Source organism: Schistocerca nitens, chromosome 1 (genome assembly GCF_023898315.1).
Source record: "Schistocerca nitens isolate TAMUIC-IGC-003100 chromosome 1, iqSchNite1.1, whole genome shotgun sequence".
Lineage (NCBI taxonomy): Eukaryota > Metazoa > Arthropoda > Insecta > Orthoptera > Acrididae > Schistocerca > Schistocerca nitens.
In genome coordinates this window covers 54,981,500-55,001,777 of record NC_064614.1, presented here as the reverse complement: position 1 = coordinate 55,001,777, position 20,278 = coordinate 54,981,500, and positions in this window count along the sequence as shown.

Sequence of the window (20,278 nt, the reverse complement as noted above, 5' to 3'; positions counted from 1 at the left end):
ACTGTCTGTTACGTAGGTGGAATGCAGATATAACTGTTTTCTGAGGATTTAGGTGGAGGCACCATTTCTTGAAATATTTGTCTAAGGCTTCCAGATCAGTGGATAGAATAGTTTCAGCATCAGCAAAGTTGGAGCACTGAGTCACCAGACAAATATCATCAGCATATATGAATTTCCTTGAAGATGTTTCTGGTAAGTCGTGTGTATACAAATTGAAAAGGAGGGGAGCCAGAACAGACCCTTGAGGTAAGCCGTCATTTAGTTTAAACATTCTGCTCCTATCATTATCTGAGTAGATCTGAAAGTACCTATTGCTTAGCATATTGTTGAGTAAGGCCGTGAGTTTACGACATGGGATAACACTCACAAATTTTAAAAGGAGTCCTTCTCGCCAGACAGTGTCATAGGCAGCAGATAGATCCAAAAAGGCAGCCACACTTACTGATTTCTTCTCATACCCATTTTCAATGTGCGTAGTGAGAGATAGTACCTGATCGTTACAACTTCTCCCAGGTCTAAATCCTGCTTGCTCGATAGGAATATGATGGTTGATTGTTTCACAGATTCTGTTGTAGATCAGACGCTCAAGGAGTTTATAAGTGATACTCAAGAGTGCTATTGGACGATAGTTTTCCACTTTTGTGGGATCTTTATTTGGTTTCAGTATGGCTAATATTTTTGATTTCTTCATCAGATGTGGGATGTTTCCAGTTTGCAGGATGTTTGAAAGGAAGTTGGTCAACCATTTTACTGTAGCTGGTCCACAGTGAGCCAGGAATTCTGGGTATATTCCATCATATCCAGCTGCTTTTCCAAGTTTCATACTTTTGATTGCAGCTTTAGTTTCCTCTTCTTGAAATGGAGTAGAGAATTCGGAAGACTGTAGGGCTGCTCTTTTCTTGGTGTTCAACTGTAGTTTGATATCCCTTTTGGCTTGCTTGTCCTTTATATTCTTTGTAACTGACACAAGGTGTTTAGCATAGTCATTCAAATTGATGGCATTTTTTGATCTTTTTGTTGTAGGGTTTGAAGAGTTTAATTTCCTGATGATAGACCAGGCTTTTCTGCTAGAATGGGTGTAATCTAGGGACCCCACAGTTTCATGCCAGATCTTTCTTCGATTATCATCCAGGGACTGGAGGAGGCTTGTTGCATTGTCAGAGTTAGGATGGTCTTCATATTCTTTTAGTAACTCCTCACTCTCGGAACTCCAACCAGGGATATACTCTTTACGGTACCCTCTAGGAGTACATCGTCTGGCTGCACCTTTGATAACCCCAACAAATCTGCTGTAGTTGTTGTACGTTGGTTTGATCCATCTGATATTGGAATCTGTTTGCTTTGCAAATTCAGTCCAGTTGGCTTTCTTGAAGTTCCACCTCGGTTTAGGATGTGATCGTACAACAGGTATAGACATCCCCACCTCCAATATAACAGGTCTGTGTTGACTATGTGGGAATTCCTTGAGCACAGTTCGTCGTACTTGATTTAGGGAATTATGAGACTGAGTTGTGAAGCACAGATCTGGGGTATAGCCTTGGGACCAGCGAGCTGAGTGGAAGGTAGGCAGATCTTTAGCATCGTAAATTAAATTCAGGTTTTCAGTTTCCATCCAGTCCTCAAGTGCTTCACCGTTGAGGTCATTCTCCATATATCCCCACAGGTGATGATGACTGTTGAAATCACCGAGGTATATAGTTGGGTGTTGCAGAGACGGTAGAACGGGATTAGGCCAGTTAGTCCCTGGGGGTTTGTACACGTTAACTATCGTTAGGTTTTCAATTTTAACAGCAGTTGTAAAAATGTCATTTTCAGAATTTTCTGACAGCGGCTGGTAGTTTGTTATGTGATTCTTGACGTAAGTTGCAAGGCCATAATTTTGATGGTGATTAGAGGCTATCAGTTTAAAGCCTGGTATTTTCCCCCTACTCTGCAGCTGTGATTCATCAGCTGTGTGCGTTTCTTGAAGTGCGATGATATCAACTGCATATTTCTGTGTGAGCCTGGAAAGATACTCACATTTTGCTCGACTTATCCCTTCGATATTCAGTTGACAGATGCGCAGAGATGGTCCAATTCTACGAGCTTGTGGGTCCTGGATAGGACCGCACGTGTCCTTCGTCATTCTTTGACCGAGAGGTCTTTTCAGACAGTTCGGTCTCATCTTATCGTTGTTGCTTTCTTAGCACCACCCAGGGGTCACGTGTAGGGTATTTAAAGGTTATACCTACGGACGTGAAGCAACGCAGACCCCCAATAGAATACTGATGGAAAGATACACCAATATCCTGCACAGCGTAATTACTTAAAAAATACTTACATACATGTTAAAGCAAAATATTCATTTTATCGTGTCTTAAGTGTTTGAGATCATTTTCTTAGTTTCATTTGTAGCAGGAAGATTAAAAATTTCTCTTTCTCTCTGTTTTTCGGTCTAATAAAACAAGAACGCTATTCTGCATGGAGGTAGGCCTCTATACGGTTCTGTTTCTTTGACATTTCAACTGTCTTTCACTTTGTTGACATGCATAAGATACGATAGCATGCCTTGGCGTCTTTCTTCATTGCACACGTTTGTGAGCTGTCAAAGAACATATATGAAAGTTTTTACAAACGTGAACATTAAAAATGTTGTGCATACGAGCTGAAAATGTAACGAATGAGAAGCTGAACCGGTACCAGTAAGCAAATAAGCATTGTTTTCGGAGTTTCAGCGTGATTCACTATCGATACAAATATAGTAAGAGCGGAATTAAATGAGTTATGAAAGCACTGTGAAACTTTTTGTGTTGCCTCTGTGGGCCCATACAACCATTGGCTCTACTTCCAATTATATCGCTGCCGTACCACACCAAGAACAACGGTAACAGAGTTGCCAAACGTACGAGGTTACTCGTACAAATACGAGATTTGTGGTCACTGTACCAGGTACGAGGACACAGTCAGGTTCGAGATTCCGACACAGAAAATTCGTACGAGGTTACTCGTACAAATACGAGATTTGTGGTCTGCTGTACCAGGCACGAGGACACAGTCAGGTTCGAGATTCCGACATAGAAAATTTTATAACACCATTTTTCATTGTGGGTGACAATTTAAGCCATGAATGGGTCTTTTTACACTTTGGTTACACTTGGTGTGCTACATGAAAGGTAGACGCATTGGGTATGTTCACGCATTTTTTTTCATTTTAATGTACCTTTTAAAGTTTTCCTAGTTCCCTTAGCTCCCTCAATTTTCCTCAGAGCCAGTCGGCAGAGTGTCCGGAACGTTCTATAGTTTTACACACTGCTGCCAACAAATGCGATTTGCAATGTGTGGCACTACAATGAACAGAAGTTGAGTGTGCAGTGGACACGATAGTGCTAATGATGATGATAGTAATGATAATGATGATGATACTGAAATCTAGAGTCCAGACGAATGCAGTGCCTGCAAATGACTTTTTAATGATTATATCCATTCTGAGCATTGAAATATATTTTTACATAGTTTTTAGTGTAATTCATGTCCCACTCATTTAATAACTGTGTCAATCATGATTTAATTTTTTCTATATTTCATATTCTTTGATATAAAACAGTACTGTAACTTAATACAAACTTGAACAAATACGCTCTTTCAGCAAATGTGTTTACTTTCGTTGACGTTCACACCACAATAAACGAGGACTGCATGCCCGTTGGCAATACTTCAAACCCATAATAATAATAATAATAATAATAATTTTACTGTCGTTCACCTGATTACAGCAATAGACAAAGTCAAGAGCATATACTTCTACATAAACTACTATATCGATGTAAATTGGTTTACATAAAATAGGTACACGTTAGAATACAGTATTTTCATCTTCAAAGAATTCATCAATGGTGTAAAACGGATTGTTCACTAGTAGCTTGTATAATTTAGCTTTAAAGATATTTACAGGCAGTTCTTTAAAGTCAGCACTTAGTCTATTAAACATCCTTAGTCCAAGAACTAGGTAAGAGTTATGCGATTTTGATAATCTATGATTTGGTATGCCTACAGATGTTCTGTTTGTAGTATTATGGCTATGAATATCACTTCTCAACACAAAATTAGACACATTGTTTCTAATGTACATTAAAACATTGTAGATGAATAAGTTTACTACTGTAAGACACTGCAATTTAATTAACAGAGGTTTACAATGTTCTGTTTTATCAGAATCCGTTATTATTCTTATTACTTTCTTCTGTAAAAGTAAAATGCCATTTACATGACAGCTACTACCCCACAGTAAAATTCCATAAGAGAAGATGCTTTGGAACACGGCAAAATATGCTGATCTCACATAGTCATTGGGAGCATGTCTTTTTAAATTTCTAATTAGATAAATAACTCTTGAAAGCCTAGCCAAAATATTTTTAATGTGTGGTCCCCACGTCAATTTATTGTCAATAGTAACACCTAAAAAATTAACAGTTTCTAATTCCTGGTAGTTAGGAATCTCTTTGATGCTAAAGTAAAGTGTCTGGCTTTTGCTTTCATTCGTCCTTGCCGCACTTCTCCCTCATCCAAGGAAAATAGAAAAACTTTACAAGTAATAGTGGCCCATGCCCATTCGTATTATAAGTTATACTTCTAATTTGCATGGAAATGATACATGTTACTCAGCAATTTAAAAACGGTTAACTGTAATACTCAAGGAGATTAGATATATTCGCTATGGTAATACATTAGACTCATTAATTTCTTAAATATTGAGGGATGTTCTCTACAATTTGCGCTTCAGTTGGTAGATATTTTGTACTTTTTAAATACAATTTAAATTTCTAAAATTTTGACATAAACGCAAAATACCTGTGATTTTGCTATTAATAAGGAAATTAAATGTTTTATTGTAATAATTACAGTAATGAAACTTTATTTATTAGCAATTCATACAAATTAATCAGTTGATAAAGCTATCTCTGGAGTTCATTTCGAATTTTGTACAGTAGAGTACATGACAATGAGCACGATAAAGTGCAATGGAAATAAAATAATTTTTTTCTCATTAATATTAATTTTGGTTTCAGTGGCCTTCAGTCACACAAAAATTGACATAACACTTGCAATTGTATACTAATCATTTAAAAGAAAAAACAGTCTACTCTATGGTTCGTTAGCCAGGAATCCGCGAGGAACAAATTACGTTCTTCGTATTTGTCTCTCTGACTATCACAAAAGCGAAAGTACTACGCAGCCAAGAATAGATGGCCCCTTCCTCCGACGCTTACCGACAATTACCCAACTGAAATCGTAGCGCTGCCAACATGTGCAATCTAACAATGCGTGGTGTGGTATTTTTTCAGTAGATATTTCATAATGAAGTAGCGGCACATTTGAATATGAACACATATCGTTATGGAGCTCTGAGCCCACAGTGCATTAATAGTTCAGCGCAGGTGTGTTTCCGGCACTGACAGTAGCCCACCTCACTGTATGTAGTATCTATTTTCCTCTGTTCCGTATGTGTAGTATTATGTTTCTTGTGTAGTTGTTTGTGCTATCTGTTTACCTGTAATTATTTGTGATTGTGAGGAAAACAGTGACCGTTCGTTTACTCTTACTCCAACAAGAAAAATACCTAAAAAAGGTGGCTGAACAAGAAAAAATGTAGGTAACACATAATCGCAGCATCGCTCACAAAATTTTGGACATCAGTGGTTAAAGGATCCGGTTTCTAAGTACTGGCTTTCGCAACACACCAATGATTCAACTGAAGCTAAGAATGCATTTTGCCTGGAATATCGATGGTAGCTGAAATATCTAACTTGAAATCTGAGGCCACTACCACAAAACATATAAATAACAAAACCAGTTCTCGCGCAAAAACGCAAACATTAACATCGCTTGGATTCCAAAAAAGTGTAGCTCCACAAAAAAAGGAAAAGCACGTGCAGAAATTAAACTTGCTGCTTTTTTGCAGAGCATAACATTGCATTTTCGGTTGCTGACCATTTGACACCTTTATTAAAAGAAGTTGTGACGGATTCTAAAATAATTGAGGACATACAGCTCAAACGAATTGAAGTATGAGCAGTGGTAAATAACGTTCTTGGAGAAGGTCATAAAGCAAAATTAGCCCAAAAACTACAGTTAAATAAATTTTCGGTCATGACAGACGAGACAACCGACATTTCAACGGTCAGAGCTGCTTGTGGTGTGGTACGCTATCAAGAAGCTCAAAAAATATGTAACACCATTTGGGAGTTTCAAAAAGTTTTTAAGGAAAGAACCAATGCTGATGATATTCCCACAGCCTGTACCGAGATTTTATACAGATCTCATATCGATTCATTCGTCAGCCATAATGTTCCACTGAAAAATGTTTTTTAAACACAGTGACAAACGCGTTTGATTTTCGTAACTTTCAGTCATTTGTTGAGGTGGAGGCACACAAAATTCTTAAGCTACCTCAGACAAGATGGCTTTCATTGTCCGCAGTGGCTGAAAGACTACTAGAGCAGTGAGAAACGCTACATATATTTTTTAACGATTTCACGACAAATCGGGCACGTAAAGCCAAAGTCGATGTGCGAAATCGGACAGTATTTATTTCTGAAAAACTTAGCAACCCATTCTACAAACCTAATTTTTGTTTCCTTGAATGGTCACTCCCTTTATTTAATAAATTCAATCAGGAATTTCAAATCGAGAAAGTAGTTATTAACGATCTACATGAGAACATACATGAGCTCTAGCAGGAAATCCTATTGCGTTATTTAAAACGCAAACTAGGCCAGACCTAGGTAAAACAGACCCTGAAAGTCAGTGACGTCCACTCCATAACATTGAACTGTATCTTGGCATCAAAGTGTACGAGATCTTAAAATATTCCAATGTGGTCAGACATCCTGCAGATATTGAACAATTCTTCTCATGTTGCAAAAATTTCTACAAAGTTGCTGCCACAAAAATAACAAAACGATACAATGTGGAGGACCTAATCTTGTCAAAGTAACAAGTTTCCAAAACAGAATCAGCGCTCTCTCACAATTTCAGGAGCCGTTTCCCAACACTAATGCCTCTCATTGAAGTTGTTCCGTTTATAATTACACCAGATGATCAGGCAAAAAAAAAAAAAAAATAGACGATCAATGGAGAAGGCTGCCAAATGCACAAGCTCGGTATCCTGAAGGATTGCCATATAAATTTTGGGATCTTTTGCTGAAAACTCAAGATTTTTCTGAGCTGGCTGTTTTTGCTCTAACTGCACTGTCCCTAGTTCATACAAATGCTGACTGTGAGCGAGTTTTCAGTAAGGTTAATTTGATAAAAACAGACATAAGAAACTCGCTAACTATGGAAAGTGTAAACAGGACACTTTTTGGTACAGAGAGCGTTAAAGGACCAACACATACTGGAAATTACATCAGTTTTGAACTGGCAGAAGACATATGTATCTGTATGACTAGGGAAAAATTATACAGCAACCTGAATAACAACGATGTCAGTGACTGAGGATGTACCTGATATTATATTTGGAGCCATAAACCAAGACTAGAAAATACCAAAAGAAAATTTACAGTTATATGTAAATGTAGGTTAGATGGCACCCTAGTGGCCTAAGTCGCACTTGTAATGGCAGACCAGGAACGAAAAACGCTTCAACGTCACCAAACATTTGCCAAAGCAACGAAGACGTTTCTCCCTCCTCTGAGGGGGAGTATATTCCAGTCAGCTAACAACACAATTAACTAAAGTGCCTCAAAATCGTCTAAGTAATATATCATGTACCTGTGTAATTTTATAAACTAATAAATTATCACCTAATTTTTATATCTCATGGAGAAATTATTAATGTGCATTATCATTTAACATCAATGTATACTGTGCTTGTGCGAATCCCTGTTACTTCCAAGAGTGAAATGAAATTTTATCATAGAATTATATCATAGTTGTATTCCAGTACGTCTCATCTCTCCGCCTCTACCCCCTCCCCCCTCACCAATCGGCCCAAACAGTCGAGACGAGAAATGTGTCCAGAATTTGGCTCTCGAAAATATGGCCACCGTAACATTTTATTTGTTTGATTCAAAATTTTAAAATTAACAAATGACAGCTAAATTCACACTCATTTAATTTGTTTTATGTTTGCTTTTATAACATTTTAAATGCTTGAAAAATGTAGGAGGTTTGAAAGCCAAAGTACGAGATTTTTAGTTGTTTTTGTACGGGGAAGAATGTTCTGTGGTTGGCGACCCTGAACGGTAACTTTGCCAAATCAGTCCTCTGTAGTACGCGCTCTATGCTACACGCATTGTGCATAAGCTCAAGAGTAAAAGTAAAGTAATAATAGTAAGTGATGGGATTGCGAGTGATTCTTTATCGTCGTAATTACCACACCCGATCCCCACTACCTACGCATCCTTTTTCCCCACAAAGACATGATTCATCTTCGTATTTAATATCTCGATCATGTAATGGGGAATTCATTGAGTCTGTGAATATTAAGTCTATGGCAGCGTAAACATTGTGTACCAGTGAAATACGAAATGAGTATTCCCACCCCCACGAAACCAAGATTCGCCACTAAATTTTATATTTTGTGCATGCAGGCCTAATTTGAAGTTGTATTGCGGGAGTGATTAAAACCTCAGATACAGAGTGGTTGCAGTGTAGTGGTGTTTTTTGGTTAAATCATAACGAATTTTTTGAATTTGTGCCCTCTATGACTTTGGTGAATATTCTAAAAAGATACTTAGTTACAGCTGGTTGTGAAATGTGTGTTTATACTCGAAATTACCAGGTATTTTGATAAAGTTGTGGTGGTGGTGGTCTTCAGTCCAGAGAGGTTTGATGCAGCTCTCCACGCTAATCTACCCTGTGCAAGCTTCTTCATCTCCTAGTACCTACTGCAACCTACATCCTTCTGAATCTGCTTAGTGTATTCATCTCTTCGTCTCCCTCTACGATTTTTACCCTCCACGCTGCCCTCCAATGCTAAATTTGTGATCCCTTGATGCCTCAGAACATGTCCTACCAACCGATCCCTTCTTCTAGTCAAGTTCTGCCACAAATTTCTCTTCTCCCCAATTCTATTCAATACCTCTTCATTAGTTATGTGGTCTACCCACCTAATCTTCAGCATTCTTCTGTAGCACCACATTTCGAAAGCTTCTATTCTCTTCTTGTCCAAACTAGTTATCGTCCATGTTTCACTTCCATACATGGCTACACTGCATACAAATACTTTCAGAAACAACTTCCTGACACGTAAATCTATACTCGATGTTAACAAATTTTTCTTCTTCAGGAACGCTTACCTTGCCATTGCCAGTCTACATTTTATATCCTATCTACTCCGACCATCATCAGTTATTTTGCTCCCCAAATAGCAAAACCCTTTCACTACTTTAAGTGTCTCATTACCTAATTTAATTCCCTCAGAATTGCTTGATTTAAATCGACTACATTCCATTATTTGTTGATGTTCATCTTATATCCTCCTTTCAAGACACTGTCCATTCCGTTCAACTTCTCTTCCAGGTCCTTTGCTGTCCCTGACAAGTACAGTGTCCTCAGCGAACCTCAAAATTTTTATTTCTTCTTCATGGATTTTAATTCCTACTGCGAATTTTTCTTTTGTTTCTTTTACTGCTTGCTCAATATACAGATTGATAACATCGGGGACAGGCTACAATCCTGTCTCACTGTAGGCCTATATCAAATCCCCCATGGCAGATAAATTATGCAGGAAGTGAAATAAAAAAGTCTGCCACCCAAGCCTCAAACAGAACCAGAAAAATACCACAGAGAAGTAATGATTTTTTATGGCCTGCCACAAGGAAGTCCAGCCGCTACCGAAACATAACACCATCACCACACCAAACATGAGGACCAGTGAAAGGCAAACCACCATGTGTGCATCCAGTTGGGCCCAAGACACCACGCATCTTCCCTCTTGCTGTGAAAAATCAATATCTCTGAAATATAAAGCTGATGAACTTGGTGTTGTATTGAATGGAAACAATAGAATAGTATTATGTATTAATGAATACTGGTTAAGAGAAGAAGAGATAAAACTGTATGTACCACCATGTTTTAATTTAATTACAAGTTACTGCAGACCCACACACTCAATGGTGTTATTCCCTACAACACAGGAAGAAGTCTATAAAGCAGTCAGCAAACTGAGAAACAAAAACTCAGCTGGTCTGGATGAAGTCCCCATTTTTATAATTAAGGACTGTATCAAGAGCCTACTTCCACCTTTAGTTGATATTATAAATCAATCTTTCAAGCAGGGCTACTTTCCAGACTATTTAAAATATGCGAAATTACTACCTCTCTTCAAAAAAGGTGATGCAGGAATAATTGAAAATTACAGGCCAATTTCTCTACTGTCATGCTTTGCAAAAATATTAGAAACTATTATGAAAGATAGGCTAATGAATTATTTAAATAAATACAACTTGCTGTCTGTTGACCAGTTTGGATTTCGATCAGGGAAAAGCACAGAATCAGCAACAGCACACCTCACAAAACACATTCTAGAAGCATTAGAGAAAGGGAACTACACAACAGGTACATTTCTTGATCAAACTAATGCGTTTGATACAGTAGACCACAACATATTGTTAAATAAGTTAGATGAACTTGGAATAAGGGGACTTGTGAACAAATGGTTCCAGTCATATCTAAAAAATAGAAGACAGATAACTGAAATCTCACATATTTCAAATTGCTCAAACTATATTGTAAAGTATACTTCAGACCCAAATTATGTAAATATAGGTGTCCCACAGGGTATTGTCCTTGGCCCAGTACTATTCCTCATTTACATAAATGACTTCCCACAGAGCATCAAGCATGGACAAACAATATTGTTTGCAGATGACTCAAATGTTCTAATCAGTGACAAATCACCAGATGCACTAAAAGAAAAAGCCAAACAAACACTAAACAGTGTACGTGAGTGGGCCTCCAATAATAAACTAACACTAAATCTTAAAAAAACAAATGCTGTTAACTTCTATGTCTGCAAAAAACCACACTATAACAACTTTAAGTTAAACAATGAAACTATAGAATGTGTAGACTACACAAAATTTCTTGGTATGCATGTTGACAGTCAGTTAAAGTGGGAAGAACATATTAAAATACTTAGTAACAGAATCGCTACAGCATGCTATGCTCTGAGAATTCTGACTGCAGTTTGTGATACTACATGTGTCAGATCTGTATATTTTTCTTATATCCACTCTGTTATTACCTATGGTATAATATTTTGGCGAGTCAACAGTAAAAATATTCAAATAGTTTTCAAATTACAGAAAAGAGCAATTTGTATAATAACCAAGAGTGGCAGTAGGGCTCACTTCCTTGAACATTTCCAAAAGCTGGAAATCCTAACTGTCCCCTGTGAATACATTTTTCAAAGTGTTACGTATGTAAAAAAAAATATTGACTGCTATATGAAAAATTCTTTAGTACACAGCTATGAAACTAGAAACCAATACAATCTGCATCTAGAGAGGAAAAATAAAGTTAAAACTCAGCAGAGCTTGTTGTACAATGCTGTTAAATTATATAATAAAATACCCCAAAAAATAAAAGATATTGACACAATCGGACAGTTCAAAACAAAACTAAAATTTTTTTTTATTAAATAAAAGTTATTATGCAGTGGTGGACTATCTGAATTAAAACATGTAGTGTAATTAAAGTAGCCTGCATTTATTTATTTATTTGATTAGCCATCCGTCGACATTTTGCAATGTATGGATGTTGTCAGTTTGGATACAGTGATTTTTGCAGATACATTGACACTTTTATATGCATTTACAGAGTATACGAATACAATGACATTTATCACTTAAATTACATTCAAACAATTAAATATTCACTTATTGTTTAGAAACAGTGTTCCTGAAAATATAGTTTAAGGGTTTTCTGTAACAGTACATGTTGTTAATTTCTTTGATGTCCTGTGCAGCTTGTTATACATTTACAGAATATACAATACAATGTCATTATGTCACTTAAATTAGATTCAAACATTTAGATATTCACTTACTGTGTAAAAACAGTGTTCCTGAAAATACAGTTTAAGAGTTTTTCTGAAACAGTACATGCTGTTAATTTCTTTGATTTCCTGTGGCAGCTTGTTATACAATTTTACACCCTGATACAAGAAACTTTTTTGGGTCTTATGCTTGTTTCTCCTATCTAGATGAAGGCAGTGGCTTGTTCTTGTGCTATAGCTGTGTAAAATGCTGTTTGTACTATAATTCACTATATTTTTCTTTATATATACTATAGTGTGGAACATAAATAAACAGGGAACAGTTAGAATACCAAGTATTTTGAATAGTTCTCTGCAGTGAGCCCACTTACTGCTTTTAGTTATAATTCTCACTGCTCTCTTCTGCACTTTAAAAACTGTTTGTAAGTTGAGTACATTATTTCCCCAGAAAATTATCCCATAGCTTATGACTGAATGTACATAGCTAAAATATACAGTTCTTAGACATTCATCGCTGCATACTGAGGAGAGAACTCTAAGTGCGTAACACGTTGTAGATATCTTTTTTGTGAGTTTTTTGACATGTTCACTCCACCTAAGCTGGCTGTCAATATGCAACCCTAGGAATTTTGTGGTGGGCACTTCGTCTACAGAGGTGTTATGTAGCTTTAACTTTAGGGGACTGTTTTTTCTGTTTATTCTAAAGCGTATGCTATTTGTTTTCTTAATATTTAAGGTCACTTTATTCTCTGTAGACCATTTGTAGACATCTTTCAGTGATTCATTACAATTTTCCAACATTTGTGCTGATGTCTCACTGGTGATTATAATATTGCTGTCATCGGCAAACAATATCTTCTCTCCATGTCGGATATATTGTGGAAAGTCATTTATATAAATCAAGAACAACACCGGACCCAGCACACTTCCCTGAGGGACCCCAATATTAATATGTTGTGGATCTGACAGGTGTTTTTCTATGAACTTTGATCTACTGGAGACATGCGAGATCTCTACCCACTGTACTCTATTTTTTAGGTATGAATGGAACCATTTGTTGATTACCCCTCTTACTCCTAGTGCTTCTAACTTAAGTAATAGATTCTGGTGGTCAACTGTATCAAAGGCCTTTGACAGGTCAAGGAATATGCCAGATACATAGTTGCCTTCATCCAGTGCTTCTAGAACCACTTTAGTGAAATGTGCTATTGCCATTTCTGTATCTCTGCCTGGTCTGAAACCAAATTGGTCATTTGAAAGAAGGTTGTATTTGTTTAGATAGCTCATAAGTCTGTTCTTCATTATGGACTCTATTATTTTGGAAAATGATGACAGTAGGGCAATTGGCCTGTAGTTCTCAATGTTTTCTACATCATCTTTTTTGTGTAAAGGTAAAATTTTTGCATGTTTCAGATAATCAGGGAAACAACCGGCTTTGAAAGATTCATTTATGATATTGGTTAGGGGGGCTTTGATACTATTTATGCATTTTTTCAGCACAGACATTGGAATTTCATCTAAACCTGCTGAATTTTTGCTCTTTAATTTCCTTACCACATTACATACTTCTTCCTCAGTAGTGGGTAGCAATACCATTGAATTTGATGTATATTCCCGTGTTCGTGGATTATGAGATTTTGAAAAATTTTCCTGTAACTTTGTAGCTATACTACTAAAGTAAGAATTAACAAAGTTTGCTAGTTCTTTTGGGGTACTTGTTAGGTTTTCTTTGTTCCTGATTTGGGTGTTTATTTGCCTATGTGTTGCTGTTCCTGTCTCTTGTTTCACTATAGTCCATGTAGCTTTACGTTTATTTTTAGCTAGATTTATTAGTCTATCATTGGCCTTTTTTTTTTGCAACATTGAGCACCTTCCTATAGATTTTTTTGTAGTTTCTGTAGTAATGAAGAAAATCTGGATCACTGTTGTTGTTTTTTATAGAGTTTAGGTATTTAAAAGTTTGGGCAGATTTTCTAATTCCTGTGGTAATCCACTTATTTTTGGTGGATGTTCCAGTAGAACTTAGTGCTTTGGGGAAGGCTTCTTCGAATATTATCTTAAACTCCGACATGAATTTGGAGAATTTCTGATTCACATTATTTTCTGAATATACTTCTTCCCATCTTTCAAGTCTTAATTGTAAGCAAAATTTTTGTATTGCTGCGTCTGAGTAGACTCTTTTAAACATGTGGAGGTTTACTGGTTTTTCTACAGAAGCTTTTACTTTTATGATTTGGCATAAATGATCTGATAGTCCAAGATTTTTGACAGTTATGACACAGTTTTCCCCACCTACATCTGTAGCTACATGGTCAATGGTAGATGTTGAGTGTTTGGTTATTCTTGTTGCACAATTAACTAAAGAGGACATGCCAAAACTATTCAGAATATTCAGAAAAGTGTTACTGGTTTCATCTGCCTTAGCTGTGTTAATGTTTAAGTCACCACACAAGAGTATATTACTTTTCAGGGATGACACTTGTTCTAGGCTTTGCATAAGTTTTGAAAAGAATGTTTCTAAATCACCACTGGGAGAACGGTATACACATAGTACAATTAGTTTTTTGGGCATATCTACAGCTGGTATCTCTACTGCTGACACTTCAAAATGCTTGTCTACACTTAGTAGGATAATATCATTCCTGACTTTAAATGAAATACCACTCTTAACAAAAATACATGATCCTTTCATTGAGTTTCTGCAATAAGAACAAGCTAGTACATATGAGGGCAAATTTATGTATTGAATTTCATTGACTTTGCACCAGTGCTCTGTGATGCAGATAACTGGACTGTCTAAGGATTGTAACTCAACTTCTAGCTGTTGCACTTTGCTTTTTATACTCTGAATGTTTTGGTGAAGCACTGTTAGAGATTTAATGTTACTTATCTTTGAGGTTTCTTTTTCATCATGCTTGTGACTAAAAAATCTTGCAGATGGGAGGGAGGCGCTCTCTTCCGTCTGCTTGTTGCTCCATGTGAGGTTGTGTACTTTTCTGCCACTGCTGATGTTGGAACTGCTGCTGCTCCTGTTGACTGTACTGCTTCTGTTGATTGTGCTGCTGCTGACGGTGCTGTGTCTGCTGTTTCTGGTACTGCTGCTTTTAGTGACACTGGTGGCAGTTGTGCTGGTGTTTCTGCCTCTATTTTTGTTGATGTTACTCTTTCTTCTACTAGTGTTGAGTTTTCATCGTTTTTGCTATTGGGATAGCCTGGGATGGCGGCTAATTCTGCTGTAACCTCCTTTGAATGTGTGTTTTGGTCACCATTGCTTTCTGCATGAAAGTCCAGTGGCATAACAGTTTCAGTTAAAAAGTCGTCTTGCATGTTGAGTTTGTCTAAAGTTTCACTGATTTTTTCACTGAGCAGTCTTTTGCCTCTTCTGTTTAGGTGCATTCCATGATTTGTGTAGCTGCATCTCTGAAGAAAATTCACACTGAGAAAATAGGCATTTGAGTAGGCTTTACAGATTTTCTGGAATTGCCTGTTTGCTTTTTTAATTTCTAAATTTACGCAAGAATTAGGTATGAGATCATGCCTATGAGGTATTCCTGTTACTATCACTGTGTCCTTTTCGGTAGCATGAAGAGTTTTCTTTAGGTTGCGGACTGCAGTTGCCAGCTCATTCCTATACACATCGTTTGCGCTCGCAATCAGTACAATGCGCCGATTTTTGTTTTGTAATCTGTCTTGCTCAATGTTTTTAGCTACTTCCTTTATAGGAGCCCCTGGTTTAACATATCCACACGCTATCACATTGTGTTCAGCACGCAATATTTCTGCAAGATTTCGTCCATGGTTATCGGAGTAAACTGTTACTTTTGTACGTTTATAACACTTTTTCGTCTTCGTTCTTCCGATAATGCATTTATCAATTTTGAATTTGTTCACTTCACACGTTTCTTCCGCTAGGCCTACTGTGTTTACATCAGTCTGTACAGTTGTGTAACAGTCTTGTGTTTCATTGCACTCAGAAATTGTGTTTATGCACTTTTCTTGTGAATGTTTGTTTAGTTCACACGTTTCGCGGCCTATCGTGTTTGTGCCTGGATACAAGGCATCAAAACGATTCTGCAACGGTACTTTGTACACTGTTTCACCAGATTTGGAGCGGAACTTTTTAGGTATTTCAAAGTCACGGCTAGTTTCTGTTAGTATGCCGTTACAATGAGAACTGCTTGAGATATACTTAAGCATGTTGAGAAGCACTGATGCGTATTTTTTGCTAAGTTCAAGATCACGCTGCAATGCACTCGCTACACAATCTTCAACACCAGAATATACCATTTCTGTTGCGGCTCGGCGTCCGTTACAAGTCACTACTCCGCAATTACAGTCCGAGTTTTCCAAATTTACTTCTGCAATACATTTCGTATGACACCAAATTTGTCTCACAGAACAAAGTCTGACACCTTTACGAACAATTTCGCTACAATATAAACAGCTAACTGATACTTTTAAGTCAATTTCTGGAGAACGATTTATTATTACTTCCACACGTGACGCCATCTTGCATTGTAATACATGAGGAAATCAAAAATTGTACAGTACTATAAGAAAATTACAAATTACACAAGGATATAAAACTAATTTAAGATACCTCAAAAATGTGTGTAAATACAAATTTTATGTGTATAATTGTAGGTATATTGTATAGTATATGATTTTGCTGACGAAATCCACACAATGTAAATTGTTACATGGATTAATAAAGAAATCAATCAAATCAATCAAACCCAATGAAGGTTATGGGGGTTCCTCAATATATATAAGTGACAACCTAGGGTTAAGATATACTGTGCTTGATTTTATGGACATATGTGTTAAAGGCATTCTTGAAACGTCTGTCATGCTACTACCAACATTAAAACTCACAGTTATTTCAATATACCATTCTCCTGATAGTGATGCCGATCAATTTGTAGAGTGTTTAGATAAACGTATTCACCGTACAGAAAAATATACCAAACACAAGACAGTAATTTTAGGAGATTTAAATTTTGATGTAAGGAAAAAAACACACAAAAATACTAATTTGCTTAACATGCTAAGATCCCATAATCTCTTCTGTGCAAATTATAGTCCCACAAGACAACTTTCTTGTCTCGACAATTTTATCACAAATATACATAAAGATGATTTTGAATTAAGACTCCTTAATGTCGACCATCTGACAGATCACAAAGGTATATGGGTAAAACTAACAATTAATGAAACAAAGGGGGATTGTGAACCAACCCGGTATGTCAGGTTATTAAATGATAAAAGCATAAATAGCTTCAGGGATAAGCTGAAGGTACTAAACTGGAATAATACAACAATGTTGAGGAGGCTTGTAGCAGGTTTGTTAGTACTCTATCTGAAATTTTCAATACCTCCTGTCCAATGGTTACCAAACGAAACAAAACTATGGTAAGCAAGCATGGTAGAACTACTCCACATAGGTGGTTCACACCACATTTACAGAAGCTAAGATTAATGGTTTTGATATGCTATGATAAGGTAAAAATGGTAGTGTTGACAATGGAATGTATGTTAGCCTCAAGAGACACTACAGATCACAAATCAGATTAGCAAAATGTAGAACAAATGATATCTTCATTAAAAACTCCAATAATAAGTGTTAGGCTGTGTGGAGGGTCATTAAAGCAGAATTAGGTACAGGTAGTCATAGTGTAAAAGTTACAACTGATGTTAATGTCACCCCATATGAATTTAACCTCTTTTTTATCAATGCAGAAAACCCTAATCCCTCACCTCCTCATAAGAAGAGTTCAAAATCAAATTCACATTCTACTTATATAAACCAGTTTTTACAAAACTTTGCTGATACTGTGGCAACCTGTAATTGGGGACATGTGGAAATAAGTGATGTAATTAAACCAGTGGCAAAGTTAAGTGACTCCAGATCAGAAGATATTTATGGCCTCTCAAATTTTGTGATTAAAAAAATAATCGACTTGATATCATTCCCTCTCAGCAGACTCATAAACTGGGTATTTGACAGTGGTATTTTTCCAGAATGTCTAAAGAAGATAGTAGTAATTCCATTACACAAAAAGGATGATAAAAACTGCACTAATAATTGAATTAAGACTCCTTAATGTCGACCATCTGACAGATCACAAAGGTATATGGGTAAAACTAACAATTAATGAAACAAAGGGGGATTGTGAACCAACCCGGTATGTCAGGTTATTAAATGATAAAAGCATAAATAGCTTCAGGGATAAGCTGAAGGTACTAAACTGGAATAATACAACAATGTTGAGGAGGCTTGTAGCAGGTTTGTTAGTACTCTATCTGAAATTTTCAATACCTCCTGTCCAATGGTTACCAAACGAAACAAAACTATGGTAAGCAAGCATGGTAGAACTACTCCACATAGGTGGTTCACACCACATTTACAGAAGCTAAGATTAATGGTTTTGATATGCTATGATAAGGTAAAAATGGTAGTGTTGACAATGGAATGTATGTTAGCCTCAAGAGACACTACAGATCACAAATCAGATTAGCAAAATGTAGAACAAATGATATCTTCATTAAAAACTCCAATAATAAGTGTTAGGCTGTGTGGAGGGTCATTAAAGCAGAATTAGGTACAGGTAGTCATAGTGTAAAAGTTACAACTGATGTTAATGTCACCCCATATGAATTTAACCTCTTTTTTATCAATGCAGAAAACCCTAATCCCTCACCTCCTCATAAGAAGAGTTCAAAATCAAATTCACATTCTACTTATATAAACCAGTTTTTACAAAACTTTGCTGATACTGTGGCAACCTGTAATTGGGGACATGTGGAAATAAGTGATGTAATTAAACCAGTGGCAAAGTTAAGTGACTCCAGATCAGAAGATATTTATGGCCTCTCAAATTTTGTGATTAAAAAAATAATCGACTTGATATCATTCCCTCTCTGCAGACTCATAAACTGGGTATTTGACAGTGGTATTTTTCCAGAATGTCTAAAGAAGATAGTAGTAATTCCATTACACAAAAAGGATGATAAAAACTGCACTAATAATTATCGTCCAATTTCTCTGATACCTATTTTTTCAAAAATAATCGAATATTGTATACAAAAGAAAATTAACATGCATTTGTCAAAAAACAATGTACTGACTAAGTCTCAATATGGTTTTAGCGCCCAGTTATCAACAATTAATGCTGTTGAAAATGTTGTTTCTATTGTGCAATCTTCTTTTGAATCCAAATTATCTGCTGAAGCCACACTAGTGGACTTAAGCAAAGCATTTGATTCTGTAAACCACACAATACTGCTGGAAAAACTATGGTGTTATGTCATTAGGGATCTGGAACTCTCCCTCATTAAATCATATCTCAGTAATAGAAAGCAAACTGTAAGCTACAACGGTCAAAAGTCACAGCTACTGAATGTCACTGGAGGTGTACCCCAAGGATCAGTGCTTGGGCCATTACTGTTTATAATATTTATAAATGACCTGCCCACCAATATGCCATGCAAATCTGTGCATTACGCAGATGATACAACTTTCATCAATTCAGGGAAGGACATAAATAAACCGAAGGAGCAAAGTAAAGATTTTCTTAGATTATCCAATATGTGGTTTGAAGCAAATGAGTTAGCTATTAACTATGAAAAGACTGTAAATATATCCTTCAGCTTATCCAATGCTGATGTTGAGTACACTTCTACCAAACTTCTTGGCATATACTTAGATACAAAATTAACCTGGCAGAGTCACATAGACAACATATCTTGAAAGCTTTCGCGAGTTATCTATCTACTGAAAAAATTACGCAACTGTGTTTCTGAAAGCCTACTGATTAATTCCTATTATGCATTCTTTCATTGCCATATTAGCTATGGTATTCTTCTATGGGGTAATTCTCCATGGTCAAGGAAAATTTTTATTTGGCAGAAGAAAGCCATCAGGAGCATCTCTGGGATTAGCAAAAATAATGTATCATGTAGGTCATACTTCAAAGAATTACAGATAATGACAGTCGCTTCTCTTTTTATATACAGCTGCCTTTTGTACATAAAAGAAAACTTTAACAGTTACAACCTTAGGCAGTCCGTTCATAGTCATAACACTCGTCAAACATTTAAGATAGACATACCAACAACTTGACTCAAGAAAACACAAGACAGTTATGAATACATGGGAATAAGGCCTTTCAATACATTACCTGTGCAGGCACATTGTGCCTCTCTTAGTATATTTAAAAGTAAGACTAAAAAATGGCTGAAAGGCAAAGCTTTTTACAGTGTTAAAGAATTTGAAAACTCTTCAAAAATAGACCTGAC